A 19,190-nucleotide genomic window follows, 5' to 3' on the forward strand; every position below is an offset into this window, starting at 1 on the left:
GCTTCTCTAGTCTATTCCTCTGTGCCCTACCCTATTGAATCCCAGCCTAACCTACACTACTCTAAGCTGTTCTATTGAATTCGATTGCATTCAATTCGATCCGATTGGACACAATTGGACGGGATTCGGTGAGATTTCATGAGATTCGATGGGTTTGGGTGGGATTGGATGGACTTCGACGAGATTCGATGCAATAGGATGCGATTAGGTGCGATTTGGCTCGATCTAGCTTGGCTCATTTTCTTGGTCTCTATTTGGCTCGTTCCAGCTCCATTCGGCTCCATTCAGCTCGAATCTGGTTGATTTGACTTGATTGGGCTCGATTGCGCTCAACTGGGCTCGACTCAGCCCTAGATGTCCCTATTCGGTGCTATTCCGCTCTATTCAACTCTTTTCTAGTCTATTCGTCTCGGTTTGACTGCATTTGACTCCATTCCACACCATTCTACACTCTTCTATTTGACAGAACCCTATCCCGCCCTAGTCTTTCCTCATCTAGTCTGCTCTTTTCGATTCTGTTGTATTGGATTCTCGTTTTCTCTTTTCTCTATTCCATTCTATGCTACTCTACCATACCCTACACGAAACTAACCTATCCTGACTTATCCTCTTCTATTCTATTGGATTCTGTTTTCTCTGTTCTACCGTATGCTACCCTACCTTATGAAACGCTACTGTACCATACCCTACTCCATCGGGGTACTCAAGAAGGGTACTAGTTTGGAAAAGGGACTACCTAAGGCAAGGGTACGAGTTCAGGCTACTAGTTAGGGCCACTGTACTAGTTAAGAGTACTAGTTAATGGACGGGTACTAGTTAAGGCTACTAGGAAGGCAAGGTACAAGTGAAGGCTACGACTTCAGGCAAGAGTATTAGTTTAGGCTACTAGATGACGCAAGGGTACAAGTTCATACTACTAAAGGCCAGGGTACTAGTTAAGGCAACTGGTAAAGGCAAGAGTAGTAGTTATGGGTAGCGATAAGGCCAGGGTACTAGTTCAGACTACTAGTTAATGACAGGGTACTAGTGGAGGCAAGGGTACTAGTGAGGGCCAGGGTACTAGTTAAGGCTGGGCTACTAGTCCATGCAAGGCCACTACTTAAGGGTACTAGTTAAGGTTTGGCTACTAGTTAGGAGTAGTAGTAAGGCAAGGGTAGACGTTAAGGCTGTTCCTTAAGGCAAGGCGACTAGTTAAGGGTACTAGTTACGACAAGGCTTCTAGTTCAGAATACTAGTTAGGGCCACAGTGCTAGTTAAGAGTACTAGTTAAGACTACTAGTAAGGCAAGGAACGAGTTAAGGCCACTACTTCAGGCAAGAGTGCTAGTTAAGTCTACTAGTCGATGCAAGGGTACATGTTAATACTACTGGCTAAGTCCAGGGTGCTAGTGAAGGCAACTGGTGAAGGCAAGGGTAGTAGTTATGGGTACTGATAAGGCCAGGCTACTAGTTAAGACTGCTAGTTAATGCAAGGGTACTAGTTAAGGGTACATGTTGAGGCAAGGGTAGCCATTAAGACTATTCCTTAAGGCAAGGCTCCTAGTTAAGGGTACTAGTTAGGACAAGGCTACCAGTTCAGGATACTAGTTAGGGGCACTGTACTAGTTACGAGTACTAGTAAAGGCACGGGTGCTAGTTAAGGCTGCTAGTTAAGGCAAGGTACAAGTGAAGGCTACTAGTTGATGCAAGATTACAAGTGAATACTACTAGTTCAGGCCAGGGTACTAGTTAAGGCAACTGGTTACGGCAAGGGTAGTAGTTCTGGGTACTGATACGGTCAGGGTACTAGTTAAGACAACTGGTTAATGCGAGGGTACTAGTTAAGGGTACTACTTAAGGCTGCCAGTGAAGGCCAGGGTCTTAGTTCAGGCTACTGGAGAAGGCCAGGGTACTAGTGAAGGCAAGGCTACTAGTTAAGGGTACTAGTTCAGAGAAGGCTACTAGTTCAGGACACTAGTTAGGGGCACTGTGCTAGTTAAGAGTACTAGCTAAGGCACGAGTACTAGTTCAGGCCACTACTTAAGGCAAGAGTACTAGTTCAGGCTACTCTTTGATGCAAGTTTACAAGTTGATACTTCTAGTTAAGGCCAGGGTCCTAGTTAAGGCAACTGGTTAAGGCAAGGGTACTAGTAAAGGCAAGGCTACTAGTTCGGGGTAGTAGTTAAGGCTTGGCTACTAGTTAAGGGTACCAGTAAGGCAAGGGCAGACGTTCAGACGATTACTTAAAGCAAGGCTACTAGTTCAGGGTACTAATTCAGACAAGGCTACTAGGTCAGGCTACTCGTTATGGCCGCTGTACTAGTTAAGAGTGCTAGTTAAGGCACAGGTACTAGTTAAGGATACTAGTTAAGCAAGGTACAAGTGAAGGCTACGACTTCAGGCAAGACGACTAGTTTAGGCTACCAGTGGATTCAAGGGTACAAGTGAATACTACTAGTTAAGACCAGGGTACCAGTTAAGGCAGCTGGTTAAGGCCAGGGTAGGACTTATGGGGTCTGAGAAGGCCAGGTACTACTTAAGACTACTAGTTAATGCGAGGGTACTAGTTAAGGGTACTAGTTGAGGAAGGCTACGAGTGAAGGCCAGGGTACTAGTGAAGGCTACTGGTGAAGGCCAGGGTACTAGTTAAGGCAGGGCTACTAGTTCAGGGTACTAGTAAGGCAAGGGTAGACATGAAGACTATTACTTAAGGCAAGGCTACTAGTTAAGGGGAGTAGTTCAGACAAGGCTACTAGTTCAGGATACTAGTTAAGGCAAGGGGAGTAGTTCAGATTCAGAATTGAGGGTACTTGTCAAGGCAAGGCTACTCTTCAAGGCTAGTTGTCTAGCCTACTGATCTATACCACTAGTCTGACTAGTCCAGCTGTCTTGTCTAGGCTACTCCTCTAGACTTCTCTTGTCTACTCTACTCTAGTCTACTTTCGTCTACCCTAGTCTACCCAATCAAAAACCACCCTACCCTAACCTTTTCGAATCTATTCAATTGGATTCGATTCAAAGCATTTCAATGTGATGGGACGCGATGATGCTTGAATCGGCTCATTCGGCACCATCAGCTCGATTCAGCTCGATTTGGCTTGAATCGCTTCGATTCAGCTTGTTTCAACTCAATTCGACTTGGTTCAGCCTTATTCGGCTCGATTCGACTCTTTTCTACTCTAGTTTTCTCTATGCAACTCCATTCGACTCGATTCTACTCTATTCTGTTCTACCCTACCCTACCCTACTCTAATCTATTCTAATGGATTCGATTGGACGCTATTCGACGCGATTCATCACGTTTTGTTTCCATTGGGCTCGATTCGGCTAGAATTGGCTCTATTCAGCTCTATTCTGCACTATTTCACTCTGTTCGACTCTACTCTTCTCTCCTTTACTCTTCTCTGCTCTACCGTACTGTGCTATATTCTCTTCCTTCTATTATGTACTGTTCTAGTCTATTCTGTTCTACCCTCCCAGCCGCTCCCCTCCCCTTCTCTAATCTTTGATTCTGTTCGAGTCATCGCATTTTCACGCCATTCGACCCGATTAGGCTTGAATCAGATCAATTCCCTTCGAATCGGTTCGATTGGGCTCCATTTTGCTCCATTCAGCTCCAATGGCATCGATTCTGCTGCATTCTGCTCGATTAGGCCTTCTTTGGCCCTATTCGGCCCAACTATGCTCTATTCGACTCTTTTCTACTCTATTCGTCTCTAGTCGGCTCCGTTCTAATCCATTCCACACCATTCTGCACTATTCTCCTCTACCCTTCCCTACCCTGATCTATTCTAATGGATTCGATTCGACCCGATTCGAAGCGATTCAACGCGATTCATCTTGTTTTGTCTCCATTGGCCTCAATTCGGCTATGTTCTGCACTATCTGACTCTTTTCTACTCTATTCTATTCTGCTGGATTCTTTCTCTTCTGTTCTGTTCTCTCCTATTCTGTTGGACTCTGTTCTATCCTACCCTACCCAACCCTACTGCACCCCACCCAAACCCACCCTACTTGAATCTGTTTCATTCAATTCGATTCACTTCGACGCGATTTGACAGGATTCGACGGGATTCGACCAGGTCCGAAGGCATTTGACGGGATTCAAAGAGATTAGACGAGATTCCACACGATTCAACGTGATTCAGCAGAATTCTAGGAGATTGGACGCAATTCGAAGTTATTGGACGTGATGGGACGTGATTCGTCGTGATTCGACGACATTCGATGCAATCCGATGCGATCCGAAGCGATTCGACCCGGTCCGACACAAAACGATGTGATTTGATGCGATTCGACGTGATTCGATGTGCTTCGACGCTATTCAGTGACAGTCGGCGTGATTCTGCTTGATTCAGCTCCATTAGGTGCGAATCGGCTCTATATGGCTCCTTTACGTCTCTATTCGGCTCCATTCAGCTCTGTTTTCTCTATTCGTCTCTATTTGGCCTATTCGGCTCTATTCGACTCTATTCGAGTCTATTCGACCCTACTCTTTTCTACTCTATTCTATTCCTTCTATTCTGTTCTAATCTCTTCTGGTCTACTCTACTCTATTCTATTCCACCCTCCCCTCCCCTTCTCTAATCTAGACGTTTGGATTGGATTGGATGCATTGAACGGGATTCGACCTGATTAAGCTTGAATCAGCTCGATTCGATTCGATTTGGCTCTATTCGGCTCGTTTTGGCTTGAATTGCTTCGATTCTGCTCAATTCGGCCTCTTTCGGCCCTATTCTGCTCTATTCGACTCTTCTCTACTCTTTTCGTCTCTATTTGACTCCATTCTACTCCATTCTATTTATTCCACACCATTCTACACTATTCTGCTCTACTCTATCCTACACCACTCTAATTTACTCGAATCGATTAGACGTGATTCCTCTCATTTCGACTCCATTCGGCTCTATTCAGCTGTATTCGAGTCTACCCTATTCTACACTAGCCTACTCTATCGTACTCTAGTCTACTCTTCTCTATTTTCTTTCTTCTTCCCATTCTGTTCTGTTCTAGTCTACTCTACCCTATGCTACCCAACTCTAATCTATTCTAATCCATTTGATTGGATTGGATTCAACCCCTTTGGACACGATTCGGCTCAGTTTGGCTCTATTTAGCTCTGTTCGAATCTATTCTACTCTACTCTGTTTCCCTCTACGCTACTCTAGCCTACTGTTTTCTGTATTCGTCCTGTACTGTTCTGTTCTCTTCTGTTTTATTCTGTGCCACTCTACTCTACTCTAGTCCACCCTGCCATACCCGAACCTCCCCTACTCTAATCTGTTCAATTCGATTCCATGAATTCGGACACGATTCAGGTGGAACTGGTTCGATTCATGTCCATTCGGCTCCATTTGGCTCGAAGAGTGTCGATTCAGCTGGATTCGGCTCAGTTGGGCTCCATTAGGCTCGATTTGCTGGATTTGGCTCCATTCAGCTCGATTCGGCCCTCTTCGGCCCTCTTCAGCACTATTCGGCTCTATTCGGCTCTTTTCTACTCTTTTCGACTCCATTCGATTGCGTTGCACAGCATTCTACTCCACTCAACACTATTTTACTCTACCCTACCCTAATTGACTGGAATTGGTTCGAGGGGATTCAACGCGATTTGCCTTGTTTCTTCTCCATTTGGCTCGATTCGACTCTATTCGACTCTGTTCTACTCTACACTATTCTGCTCTGCTCTAACCTTTTGGACTCGATTCTCTTGTATTCTTTTTATTCTCTTTTACTGTGTTCCATTCTCTTCTACTCTATTTTAACCAACCCTACTCTAATCTATTCCACTGGACTCGATTCCACGCATCTCGATGCGATTCGGCTCCAATCGGCTCCGTTGCACTCCATTCATCCCTCTTGGGCTCCAATCGGTTCGATTCAGTTCTAATCGGCTCCATTTCGCCCTGGTCAGCTCTATTCAGCTTGAATAGGCTCTATTCAACTCTATAGGGCTCTATGAGTCTAGTCGACTCTAGTATCTCTTTTCAACTCCATTCTACACCATTCTACTCCATCCGGCTGAATTCTTCTCTATTCTATTGTCTTGTACTCTACCCTTCTCTAGTCTATTCTAATCGATTCGATTGGATTGGACTTGAATGGATGGGATTCAATGCAATTCAACGGGATTCGACGCGATCCAGCATGATTCCGCGGGATTCGGCGCCATTCATCTTGATGTCTATCACGTTGGGTCTTTTGGGCTCTATTTTGCTCTAGTCGGCGATATTCAACTCTATTCTTCTAGACTCTGCACCACTCGACCCTATTCTATTCTTTCAGTTCTCTTCTAGCCTGTTCTGTTCTACTGCATTTTGGTCTAGCCTACCCTACTCTAACTTAGCCTACTGTAATCTCTTCTATACTATTCAACAGACTTGAACGGGATTCGACCTGATTCAGGTCATATCGGCTCGAATCAGCTCCTTTTTGTGCGAATTCAACTCGATTCGGTTGGACTTGGCCCTTTTCCTCTCTCTTCGGCTCTTTTCGGCAGGATTTGACTCTATTTGACTCTAGTCTACTCTTCTCTATTCTTTCTGTTCTATTCTAATCTATTCTTTTCTACCCTACCCTACCCTACCCTACCCTCATCTTACCTGCCCTACACTAAACTATTGGATTGGATTCGACACTTTTCAACGCGATTCGACATGATTCTTCTCGATTCACCTCGAATTTGGTGGATTCGGCTGCATTCAGCTCTCTTTGGCTCTATTCAACTCTATTGGACTCGATTCTACTGTACTCGTCTCTACTTCATTCTATTCGATTCTTTCTCTTGGGTTCTGTTCTGTTCTAGTCTAACCCCTCCTACTCTACCCTCCTCTACTCTAATCTAGTCCATTCGATTCAATGCCTTTCAAGGCGATTCCATGGGATTAGGCTTGAATTGGCTCGATTTAGCTCGATTTGGCTTGAATCGGGTCAATTTGGCTCGATTCTGCTCGATTCAGCATCATTAGGCTCGATCCAAACTTATCCGGCCCTGTTCAGCTCTATTCAACTCTTTTCTACTTTATTCGTCTCTATTTGGCTCCATCCGACTCCATGCCACACCATTCTACTCTGTTCGACTCCATTCTACACTATTCTATTCTCTTCTCCCCCACCCTACTCTAATCTGTTCGATTCATTGAGATTTGTCTCATTTCCTCTCCATTCGACTCGATTCAGCTCGAATTGGATCTATTCATCTCTATTCTGCACTACTCGACTCTGACTAGTCTACTCTACGCCACTCTACTCCATTCTACCCTTTGTATTCTCTTCTCTTCTACTCTATGCTTCTCTAGTCTATTCCTCTGTGCCCTACCCTATTGAATCCCAGCCTAACCTACACTACTCTAAGCTGTTCTATTGAATTCGATTGCATTCAATTCGATCCGATTGGACACAATTGGACGGGATTCGGTGAGATTTCATGAGATTCGATGGGTTTGGGTGGGATTGGATGGACTTCGACGAGATTCGATGCAATAGGATGCGATTAGGTGCGATTTGGCTCGATCTAGCTTGGCTCATTTTCTTGGTCTCTATTTGGCTCGTTCCAGCTCCATTCGGCTCCATTCAGCTCGAATCTGGTTGATTTGACTTGATTGGGCTCGATTGCGCTCAATTGGGCTCGACTCAGCCCTAGATGTCCCTATTCGGTGCTATTCCGCTCTATTCAACTCTTTTCTAGTCTATTCATCTCGGTTTGACTGCATTTGACTCCATTCCACACCATTCTACACTCTTCTATTTGACAGAACCCTATCCCGCCCTAGTCTTTCCTCATCTAGTCTGCTCTTTTCGATTCTGTTGTATTGGATTCTCGTTTTCTCTTTTCTCTATTCCATTCTATGCTACTCTACCATACCCTACACGAAACTAACCTATCCTGACTTATCCTCTTCTATTCTATTGGATTCTGTTTTCTCTGTTCTACCGTATGCTACCCTACCTTATGAAACGCTACTGTACCATACCCTACTCCATCGGGGTACTCAAGAAGGGTACTAGTTTGGAAAAGGGACTACCTAAGGCAAGGGTACGAGTTCAGGCTACTAGTTAGGGCCACTGTACTAGTTAAGAGTACTAGTTAATGGACGGGTACTAGTTAAGGCTACTAGGAAGGCAAGGTACAAGTGAAGGCTACGACTTCAGGCAAGAGTATTAGTTTAGGCTACTAGATGACGCAAGGGTACAAGTTCATACTACTAAAGGCCAGGGTACTAGTTAAGGCAACTGGTAAAGGCAAGAGTAGTAGTTATGGGTAGCGATAAGGCCAGGGTACTAGTTCAGACTACTAGTTAATGACAGGGTACTAGTGGAGGCAAGGGTACTAGTGAGGGCCAGGGTACTAGTTAAGGCTGGGCTACTAGTCCATGCAAGGCCACTACTTAAGGGTACTAGTTAAGGTTTGGCTACTAGTTAGGAGTAGTAGTAAGGCAAGGGTAGACGTTAAGGCTGTTCCTTAAGGCAAGGCGACTAGTTAAGGGTACTAGTTACGACAAGGCTTCTAGTTCAGAATACTAGTTAGGGCCACTGTGCTAGTTAAGAGTACTAGTTAAGACTACTAGTAAGGCAAGGAACGAGTTAAGGCCACTACTTCAGGCAAGAGTGCTAGTTAAGTCTACTAGTCGATGCAAGGGTACATGTTAATACTACTGGCTAAGTCCAGGGTGCTAGTGAAGGCAACTGGTGAAGGCAAGGGTAGTAGTTATGGGTACTGATAAGGCCAGGCTACTAGTTAAGACTGCTAGTTAATGCAAGGGTACTAGTTAAGGGTACATGTTGAGGCAAGGGTAGCCATTAAGACTATTCCTTAAGGCAAGGCTCCTAGTTAAGGGTACTAGTTAGGACAAGGCTACCAGTTCAGGATACTAGTTAGGGGCACTGTACTAGTTACGAGTACTAGTAAAGGCACGGGTGCTAGTTAAGGCTGCTAGTTAAGGCAAGGTACAAATTAAGGCCCCTGCTTAAGGCAAGAGTACTAGCGAAGGCTACTAGTTGATGCAAGATTACAAGTGAATACTACTAGTTCAGGCCAGGGTACTAGTTAAGGCAACTGGTTACGGCAAGGGTAGTAGTTCTGGGTACTGATACGGTCAGGGTACTAGTTAAGACAACTGGTTAATGCGAGGGTACTAGTTAAGGGTACTACTTAAGGCTGCCAGTGAAGAAGGCCAGGGTCTTAGTTCAGGCTACTGGAGAAGGCCAGGGTACTAGTGAAGGCAAGGCTACTAGTTAAGGGTACTAGTTCAGAGAAGGCTACTAGTTCAGGACACTAGTTAGGGGCACTGTGCTAGTTAAGAGTACTAGCTAAGGCACAAGTACTAGTTCAGGCCACTACTTAAGGCAAGAGTACTAGTTCAGGCTACTCTTTGATGCAAGTTTACAAGTTGATACTTCTAGTTAAGGCCAGGGTCCTAGTTAAGGCAACTGGTTAAGGCAAGGGTACTAGTAAAGGCAAGGCTACTAGTTCGGGGTAGTAGTTAAGGCTTGGCTACTAGTTAAGGGTACCAGTAAGGCAAGGGCAGACGTTCAGACGATTACTTAAAGCAAGGCTACTAGTTCAGGGGACTAATTCAGACAAGGCTACTAGGTCAGGCTACTCGTTATGGCCGCTGTACTAGTTAAGAGTGCTAGTTAAGGCACAGGTACTAGTTAAGGATACTAGTTAAGCAAGGTACAAGTGAAGGCTACGACTTCAGGCAAGACGACTAGTTTAGGCTACCAGTGGATTCAAGGGTACAAGTGAATACTACTAGTTAAGACCAGGGTACCAGTTAAGGCAGCTGGTTAAGGCCAGGGTAGGACTTATGGGGTCTGAGAAGGCCAGGTACTACTTAAGACTACTAGTTAATGCGAGGGTACTAGTTAAGGGTACTAGTTGAGGAAGGCTACGAGTGAAGGCCAGGGTACTAGTGAAGGCTACTGGTGAAGGCCAGGGTACTAGTTAAGGCAGGGCTACTAGTTCAGGGTACTAGTAAGGCAAGGGTAGACATGAAGACTATTACTTAAGGCAAGGCTACTAGTTAAGGGGAGTAGTTCAGACAAGGCTACTAGTTCAGGATACTAGTTAAGGCAAGGGGAGTAGTTCAGATTCAGAATTGAGGGTACTTGTCAAGGCAAGGCTACTCTTCAAGGCTAGTTGTCTAGCCTACTGATCTATACCACTAGTCTGACTAGTCCAGCTGTCTTGTCTAGGCTACTCCTCTAGACTTCTCTTGTCTACTCTACTCTAGTCTACTTTCGTCTACCCTAGTCTACCCAATCAAAAACCACCCTACCCTAACCTTTTCGAATCTATTCAATTGGATTCGATTCAAAGCATTTCAATGTGATGGGACGCGATGATGCTTGAATCGGCTCATTCGGCACCATTAGCTCGATTCAGCTCGATTTGGCTTGAATCGCTTCGATTCAGCTTGTTTCAACTCAATTCGACTTGGTTCAGCCTTATTCGGCTCGATTCGACTCTTTTCTACTCTAGTTTTCTCTATGCAACTCCATTCGACTCGATTCTACTCTATTCTGTTCTACCCTACCCTACCCTACTCTAATCTATTCTAATGGATTCGATTGGACGCTATTCGACGCGATTCATCACGTTTTGTTTCCATTGGGCTCGATTCGGCTAGAATTGGCTCTATTCAGCTCTATTCTGCACTATTTCACTCTGTTCGACTCTACTCTTCTCTCCTTTACTCTTCTCTGCTCTACCGTACTGTGCTATATTCTCTTCCTTCTATTATGTACTGTTCTAGTCTATTCTGTTCTACCCTCCCAGCCGCTCCCCTCCCCTTCTCTAATCTTTGATTCTGTTCGAGTCATCGCATTTTCACGCCATTCGACCCGATTAGGCTTGAATCAGATCAATTCCCTTCGAATCGGTTCGATTGGGCTCCATTTTGCTCCATTCAGCTCCAATGGCATCGATTCTGCTGCATTCTGCTCGATTAGGCCTTCTTTGGCCCTATTCGGCCCAACTATGCTCTATTCGACTCTTTTCTACTCTATTCGTCTCTAGTCGGCTCCGTTCTAATCCATTCCACACCATTCTGCACTATTCTCCTCTACCCTTCCCTACCCTGATCTATTCTAATGGATTCGATTCGACCCGATTCGAAGCGATTCAACGCGATTCATCTTGTTTTGTCTCCATTCGCCTCAATTCGGCTATGTTCTGCACTATCTGACTCTTTTCTACTCTATTCTATTCTGCTGGATTCTTTCTCTTCTGTTCTGTTCTCTCCTATTCTGTTGGACTCTGTTCTATCCTACCCTACCCAACCCTACTGCACCCCACCCAAACCCACCCTACTTGAATCGGTTTCATTCAATTCGATTCACTTCGACGCGATTTGACAGGATTCGACGGGATTCGACCAGGTCCGAAGGCATTTGACGGGATTCAAAGAGATTAGACGAGATTCCACACGATTCAACGTGATTCAGCAGAATTCTAGGAGATTGGACGCAATTCGAAGTTATTGGACGTGATGGGACGTGATTCGTCGTGATTCGACGACATTCGATGCAATCCGATGCGATCCGAAGCGATTCGACCCGGTCCGACACAAAACGATGTGATTTGATGCGATTCGACGTGATTCGATGTGCTTCGACGCTATTCAGTGACAGTCGGCGTGATTCTGCTTGATTCAGCTCCATTAGGTGCGAATCGGCTCTATATGGCTCCTTTACGTCTCTATTCGGCTCCATTCAGCTCTGTTTTCTCTATTCGTCTCTATTTGGCCTATTCGGCTCTATTCGACTCTATTCGAGTCTATTCGACCCTACTCTTTTCTACTCTATTCTATTCCTTCTATTCTGTTCTAATCTCTTCTGGTCTACTCTACTCTATTCTATTCCACCCTCCCCTCCCCTTCTCTAATCTAGACGTTTGGATTGGATTGGATGCATTGAACGGGATTCGACCTGATTAAGCTTGAATCAGCTCGATTCGATTCGATTTGGCTCTATTCGGCTCGTTTTGGCTTGAATTGCTTCGATTCTGCTCAATTCGGCCTCTTTCGGCCCTATTCTGCTCTATTCGACTCTTCTCTACTCTTTTCGTCTCTATTTGACTCCATTCTACTCCATTCTATTTATTCCACACCATTCTACACTATTCTGCTCTACTCTATCCTACACCACTCTAATTTACTCGAATCGATTAGACGTGATTCCTCTCATTTCGACTCCATTCGGCTCTATTCAGCTGTATTCGAGTCTACCCTATTCTACACTAGCCTACTCTATCGTACTCTAGTCTACTCTTCTCTATTTTCTTTCTTCTTCCCATTCTGTTCTGTTCTAGTCTACTCTACCCTATGCTACCCAACTCTAATCTATTCTAATCCATTTGATTGGATTGGATTCAACCCCTTTGGACACGATTCGGCTCAGTTTGGCTCTATTTAGCTCTGTTCGAATCTATTCTACTCTACTCTGTTTCCCTCTACGCTACTCTAGCCTACTGTTTTCTGTATTCGTCCTGTACTGTTCTGTTCTCTTCTGTTTTATTCTGTGCCACTCTACTCTACTCTAGTCCACCCTGCCATACCCGAACCTCCCCTACTCTAATCTGTTCAATTCGATTCCATGAATTCGGACACGATTCAGGTGGAACTGGTTCGATTCATGTCCATTCGGCTCCATTTGGCTCGAAGAGTGTCGATTCAGCTGGATTCGGCTCAATTGGGCTCCATTAGGCTCGATTTGCTGGATTTGGCTCCATTCAGCTCGATTCGGCCCTCTTCGGCCCTCTTCAGCACTATTCGGCTCTATTCGGCTCTTTTCTACTCTCTTCGACTCCATTCGATTGCGTTGCACAGCATTCTACTCCACTCAACACTATTTTACTCTACCCTACCCTAATTGACTGGAATTGGTTCGAGGGGATTCAACGCGATTTGCCTTGTTTCTTCTCCATTTGGCTCGATTCGACTCTATTCGACTCTGTTCTACTCTACACTATTCTGCTCTGCTCTAACCTTTTGGACTCGATTCTCTTGTATTCTTTTTATTCTCTTTTACTGTGTTCCATTCTCTTCTACTCTATTTTAACCAACCCTACTCTAATCTATTCCACTGGATTCGATTCCACGCATCTCGATGCGATTCGGCTCCAATCGGCTCCGTTGCACTCCATTCATCCCTCTTGGGCTCCAATCGGTTCGATTCAGTTCTAATCGGCTCCATTTCGCCCTGGTCAGCTCTATTCAGCTTGAATAGGCTCTATTCAACTCTATAGGGCTCTATGAGTCTAGTCGACTCTAGTATCTCTTTTCAACTCCATTCTACACCATTCTACTCCATCCGGCTGAATTCTTCTCTATTCTATTGTCTTGTACTCTACCCTTCTCTAGTCTATTCTAATCGATTCGATTGGATTGGACTTGAATGGATGGGATTCAATGCAATTCAACGGGATTCGACGCGATCCAGCATGATTCCGCGGGATTCGGCGCCATTCATCTTGATGTCTATCACGTTGGGTCTTTTGGGCTCTATTTTGCTCTAGTCGGCGATATTCAACTCTATTCTTCTAGACTCTGCACCACTCGACCCTATTCTATTCTTTCAGTTCTCTTCTAGCCTGTTCTGTTCTACTGCATTTTGGTCTAGCCTACCCTACTCTAACTTAGCCTACTGTAATCTCTTCTATACTATTCAACAGACTTGAACGGGATTCGACCTGATTCAGGTCATATCGGCTCGAATCAGCTCCTTTTTGTGCGAATTCAACTCGATTCGGTTGGACTTGGCCCTTTTCCTCTCTCTTCGGCTCTTTTCGGCAGGATTTGACTCTATTTGACTCTAGTCTACTCTTCTCTATTCTTTCTGTTCTATTCTAATCTATTCTTTTCTACCCTACCCTACCCTACCCTACCCTCATCTTACCTGCCCTACACTAAACTATTGGATTGGATTCGACACTTTTCAACGCGATTCGACATGATTCTTCTCGATTCACCTCGAATTTGGTGGATTCGGCTGCATTCAGCTCTCTTTGGCTCTATTCAACTCTATTGGACTCGATTCTACTGTACTCGTCTCTACTTCATTCTATTCGATTCTTTCTCTTGGGTTCTGTTCTGTTCTAGTCTAACCCCTCCTACTCTACCCTCCTCTACTCTAATCTAGTCCATTCGATTCAATGCCTTTCAAGGCGATTCCATGGGATTAGGCTTGAATTGGCTCGATTTAGCTCGATTTGGCTTGAATCGGGTCAATTTGGCTCGATTCTGCTCGATTCAGCATCATTAGGCTCGATCCAAACTTATCCGGCCCTGTTCAGCTCTATTCAACTCTTTTCTACTTTATTCGTCTCTATTTGGCTCCATCCGACTCCATGCCACACCATTCTACTCTGTTCGACTCCATTCTACACTATTCTATTCTCTTCTCCCCCACCCTACTCTAATCTGTTCGATTCATTGAGATTTGTCTCATTTCCTCTCCATTCGACTCGATTCAGCTCGAATTGGATCTATTCATCTCTATTCTGCACTACTCGACTCTGACTAGTCTACTCTACGCCACTCTACTCCATTCTACCCTTTGTATTCTCTTCTCTTCTACTCTATGCTTCTCTAGTCTATTCCTCTGTGCCCTACCCTATTGAATCCCAGCCTAACCTACACTACTCTAAGCTGTTCTATTGAATTCGATTGCATTCAATTCGATCCGATTGGACACAATTGGACGGGATTCGGTGAGATTTCATGAGATTCGATGGGTTTGGGTGGGATTGGATGGACTTCGACGAGATTCGATGCAATAGGATGCGATTAGGTGCGATTTGGCTCGATCTAGCTTGGCTCATTTTCTTGGTCTCTATTTGGCTCGTTCCAGCTCCATTCGGCTCCATTCAGCTCGAATCTGGTTGATTTGACTTGATTGGGCTCGATTGCGCTCAATTGGGCTCGACTCAGCCCTAGATGTCCCTATTCGGTGCTATTCCGCTCTATTCAACTCTTTTCTAGTCTATTCGTCTCGGTTTGACTGCATTTGACTCCATTCCACACCATTCTACACTCTTCTATTTGACAGAACCCTATCCCGCCCTAGTCTTTCCTCATCTAGTCTGCTCTTTTCGATTCTGTTGTATTGGATTCTCGTTTTCTCTTTTCTCTATTCCATTCTATGCTACTCTACCATACCCTACACGAAACTAACCTATCCTGACTTATCCTCTTCTATTCTATTGGATTCTGTTTTCTCTGTTCTACCGTATGCTACCCTACCTTATGAAACGCTACTGTACCATACCCTACTCCATCGGGGTACTCAAGAAGGGTACTAGTTTGGAAAAGGGACTACCTAAGGCAAGGGTACGAGTTCAGGCTACTAGTTAGGGCCACTGTACTAGTTAAGAGTACTAGTTAATGGACGGGTACTAGTTAAGGCTACTAGGAAGGCAAGGTACAAGTGAAGGCTACGACTTCAGGCAAGAGTATTAGTTTAGGCTACTAGATGACGCAAGGGTACAAGTTCATACTACTAAAGGCCAGGGTACTAGTTAAGGCAACTGGTAAAGGCAAGAGTAGTAGTTATGGGTAGCGATAAGGCCAGGGTACTAGTTCAGACTACTAGTTAATGACAGGGTACTAGTGGAGGCAAGGGTACTAGTGAGGGCCAGGGTACTAGTTAAGGCTGGGCTACTAGTCCATGCAAGGCCACTACTTAAGGGTACTAGTTAAGGTTTGGCTACTAGTTAGGAGTAGTAGTAAGGCAAGGGTAGACGTTAAGGCTGTTCCTTAAGGCAAGGCGACTAGTTAAGGGTACTAGTTACGACAAGGCTTCTAGTTCAGAATACTAGTTAGGGCCACTGTGCTAGTTAAGAGTACTAGTTAAGACTACTAGTAAGGCAAGGAACGAGTTAAGGCCACTACTTCAGGCAAGAGTGCTAGTTAAGTCTACTAGTCGATGCAAGGGTACATGTTAATACTACTGGCTAAGTCCAGGGTGCTAGTGAAGGCAACTGGTGAAGGCAAGGGTAGTAGTTATGGGTACTGATAAGGCCAGGCTACTAGTTAAGACTGCTAGTTAATGCAAGGGTACTAGTTAAAGGTACATGTTGAGGCAAGGGTAGCCATTAAGACTATTCCTTAAGGCAAGGCTCCTAGTTAAGGGTACTAGTTAGGACAAGGCTACCAGTTCAGGATACTAGTTAGGGGCACTGTACTAGTTACGAGTACTAGTAAAGGCACGGGTGCTAGTTAAGGCTGCTAGTTAAGGCAAGGTACAAATTAAGGCCCCTGCTTAAGGCAAGAGTACTAGCGAAGGCTACTAGTTGATGCAAGATTACAAGTGAATACTACTAGTTCAGGCCAGGGTACTAGTTAAGGCAACTGGTTACGGCAAGGGTAGTAGTTCTGGGTACTGATACGGTCAGGGTACTAGTTAAGACAACTGGTTAATGCGAGGGTACTAGTTAAGGGTACTACTTAAGGCTGCCAGTGAAGGCCAGGGTCTTAGTTCAGGCTACTGGAGAAGGCCAGGGTACTAGTGAAGGCAAGGCTACTAGTTAAGGGTACTAGTTCAGAGAAGGCTACTAGTTCAGGACACTAGTAAGGGGCACTGTGCTAGTTAAGAGTACTAGCTAAGGCACAAGTACTAGTTCAGGCCACTACTTAAGGCAAGAGTACTAGTTCAGGCTACTCTTTGATGCAAGTTTACAAGTTGATACTTCTAGTTAAGGCCAGGGTCCTAGTTAAGGCAACTGGTTAAGGCAAGGGTACTAGTAAAGGCAAGGCTACTAGTTCGGGGTAGTAGTTAAGGCTTGGCTACTAGTTAAGGGTACCAGTAAGGCAAGGGCAGACGTTCAGACGATTACTTAAAGCAAGGCTACTAGTTCAGGGGACTAATTCAGACAAGGCTACTAGGTCAGGCTACTCGTTATGGCCGCTGTACTAGTTAAGAGTGCTAGTTAAGGCACAGGTACTAGTTAAGGATACTAGTTAAGCAAGGTACAAGTGAAGGCTACGACTTCAGGCAAGACGACTAGTTTAGGCTACCAGTGGATTCAAGGGTACAAGTGAATACTACTAGTTAAGACCAGGGTACCAGTTAAGGCAGCTGGTTAAGGCCAGGGTAGGACTTATGGGGTCTGAGAAGGCCAGGTACTACTTAAGACTACTAGTTAATGCGAGGGCACTAGTTAAGGGTACTAGTTGAGGAAGGCTACGAGTGAAGGCCAGGGTACTAGTGAAGGCTACTGGTGAAGGCCAGGGTACTAGTTAAGGCAGGGCTACTAGTTCAGGGTACTAGTAAGGCAAGGGTAGACATGAAGACTATTACTTAAGGCAAGGCTACTAGTTAAGGGGAGTAGTTCAGACAAGGCTACTAGTTCAGGATACTAGTTAAGGCAAGGGGAGTAGTTCAGATTCAGAATTGAGGGTACTTGTCAAGGCAAGGCTACTCTTCAAGGCTAGTTGTCTAGCCTACTGATCTATACCACTAGTCTGACTAGTCCAGCTGTCTTGTCTAGGCTACTCCTCTAGACTTCTCTTGTCTACTCTACTCTAGTCTACTTTCGTCTACCCTAGTCTACCCAATCAAAAACCACCCTACCCGAACCTTTTCGAATCTATTCAATTGGATTCGATTCAAAGCATTTCAATGTGATGGGACGCGATGATGCTTGAATCGGCTCATTCGGCACCATTAGCTCGATTCAGCTCGATTTGGCTTGAATCGCTTCGATTCAGCTTGTTTCAACTCAATTCGACTTGGTTCAGCCTTATTCGGCTCGATTCGACTCTTTTCTACTCTAGTTTTCTCTATGCAACTCCATTCGACTCGATTCTACTCTATTCTGTTCTACCCTACCCTACCCTACTCTAATCTATTCTAATGGATTCGATTGGACGCTATTCGACGCGATTCATCACGTTTTGTTTCCATTGGGCTCGATTCGGCTAGAATTGGCTCTATTCAGCTCTATTCTGCACTATTTCACTCTGTTCGACTCTACTCTTCTCTCCTTTACTCTTCTCTGCTCTACCGTACTGTGCTATATTCTCTTCCTTCTATTATGTACTGTTCTAGTCTATTCTGTTCTACCCTCCCAGCCGCTCCCCTCCCCTTCTCTAATCTTTGATTCTGTTCGAGTCATCGCATTTTCACGCCATTCGACCCGATTAGGCTTGAATCAGATCAATTCCCTTCGAATCGGTTCGATTGGGCTCCATTTTGCTCCATTCAGCTCCAATGGCATCGATTCTGCTGCATTCTGCTCGATTAGGCCTTCTTTGGCCCTATTCGGCCCAACTATGCTCTATTCGACTCTTTTCTACTCTATTCGTCTCTAGTCGGCTCCATTCAGCTCTGTTTTCTCTATTCGTCTCTATTTGGCCTATTCGGCTCTATTCGACTCTATTCGAGTCTATTCGACCCTACTCTTTTCTACTCTATTCTATTCCTTCTATTCTGTTCTAATCTCTTCTGGTCTACTCTACTCTATTCTATTCCACCCTCCCCTCCCCTTCTCTAATCTAGACGTTTGGATTGGATTGGATGCATTGAACGGGATTCGACCTGATTAAGCTTGAATCAGCTCGATTCGATTCGATTTGGCTCTATTCGGCTCGTTTTGGCTTGAATTGCTTCGATTCTGCTCAATTCGGCCTCTTTCGGCCCTATTCTGCTCTATTCGACTCTTCTCTACTCTTTTCATCTCTATTTGACTCCATTCTACTCCATTCTATTTATTCCACACCATTCTACACTATTCTGCTCTACTCTATCCTACACCACTCTAATTTACTCGAATCGATTAGACGTGATTCCTCTCATTTCGACTCCATTCGGCTCTATTCAGCTGTATTCGAGTCTACCCTATTCTACACTAGCCTACTCTATCGTACTCTAGTCTACTCTTCTCTATTTTCTTTCTTCTTCCCATTCTGTTCTGTTCTAGTCTACTCTACCCTATGCTACCCAACTCTAATCTATTCTAATCCATTTGATTGGATTGGATTCAACCCCTTTGGACACGATTCGGCTCAGTTTGGCTCTATTTAGCTCTGTTCGAATCTATTCTACTCTACTCTGTTTCCCTCTACGCTACTCTAGCCTACTGTTTTCTGTATTCGTCCTGTACTGTTCTGTTCTCTTCTGTTTTATTCTGTGCCACTCTACTCTACTCTAGTCCACCCTGCCATACCCGAACCTCCCCTACTCTAATCTGTTCAATTCGATTCCATGAATTCG

The sequence above is a fragment of the Elephas maximus genome, chromosome 5 (genome assembly GCF_024166365.1).
Source record: "Elephas maximus indicus isolate mEleMax1 chromosome 5, mEleMax1 primary haplotype, whole genome shotgun sequence".
In the NCBI taxonomy this organism is placed as follows: domain Eukaryota; kingdom Metazoa; phylum Chordata; class Mammalia; order Proboscidea; family Elephantidae; genus Elephas; species Elephas maximus.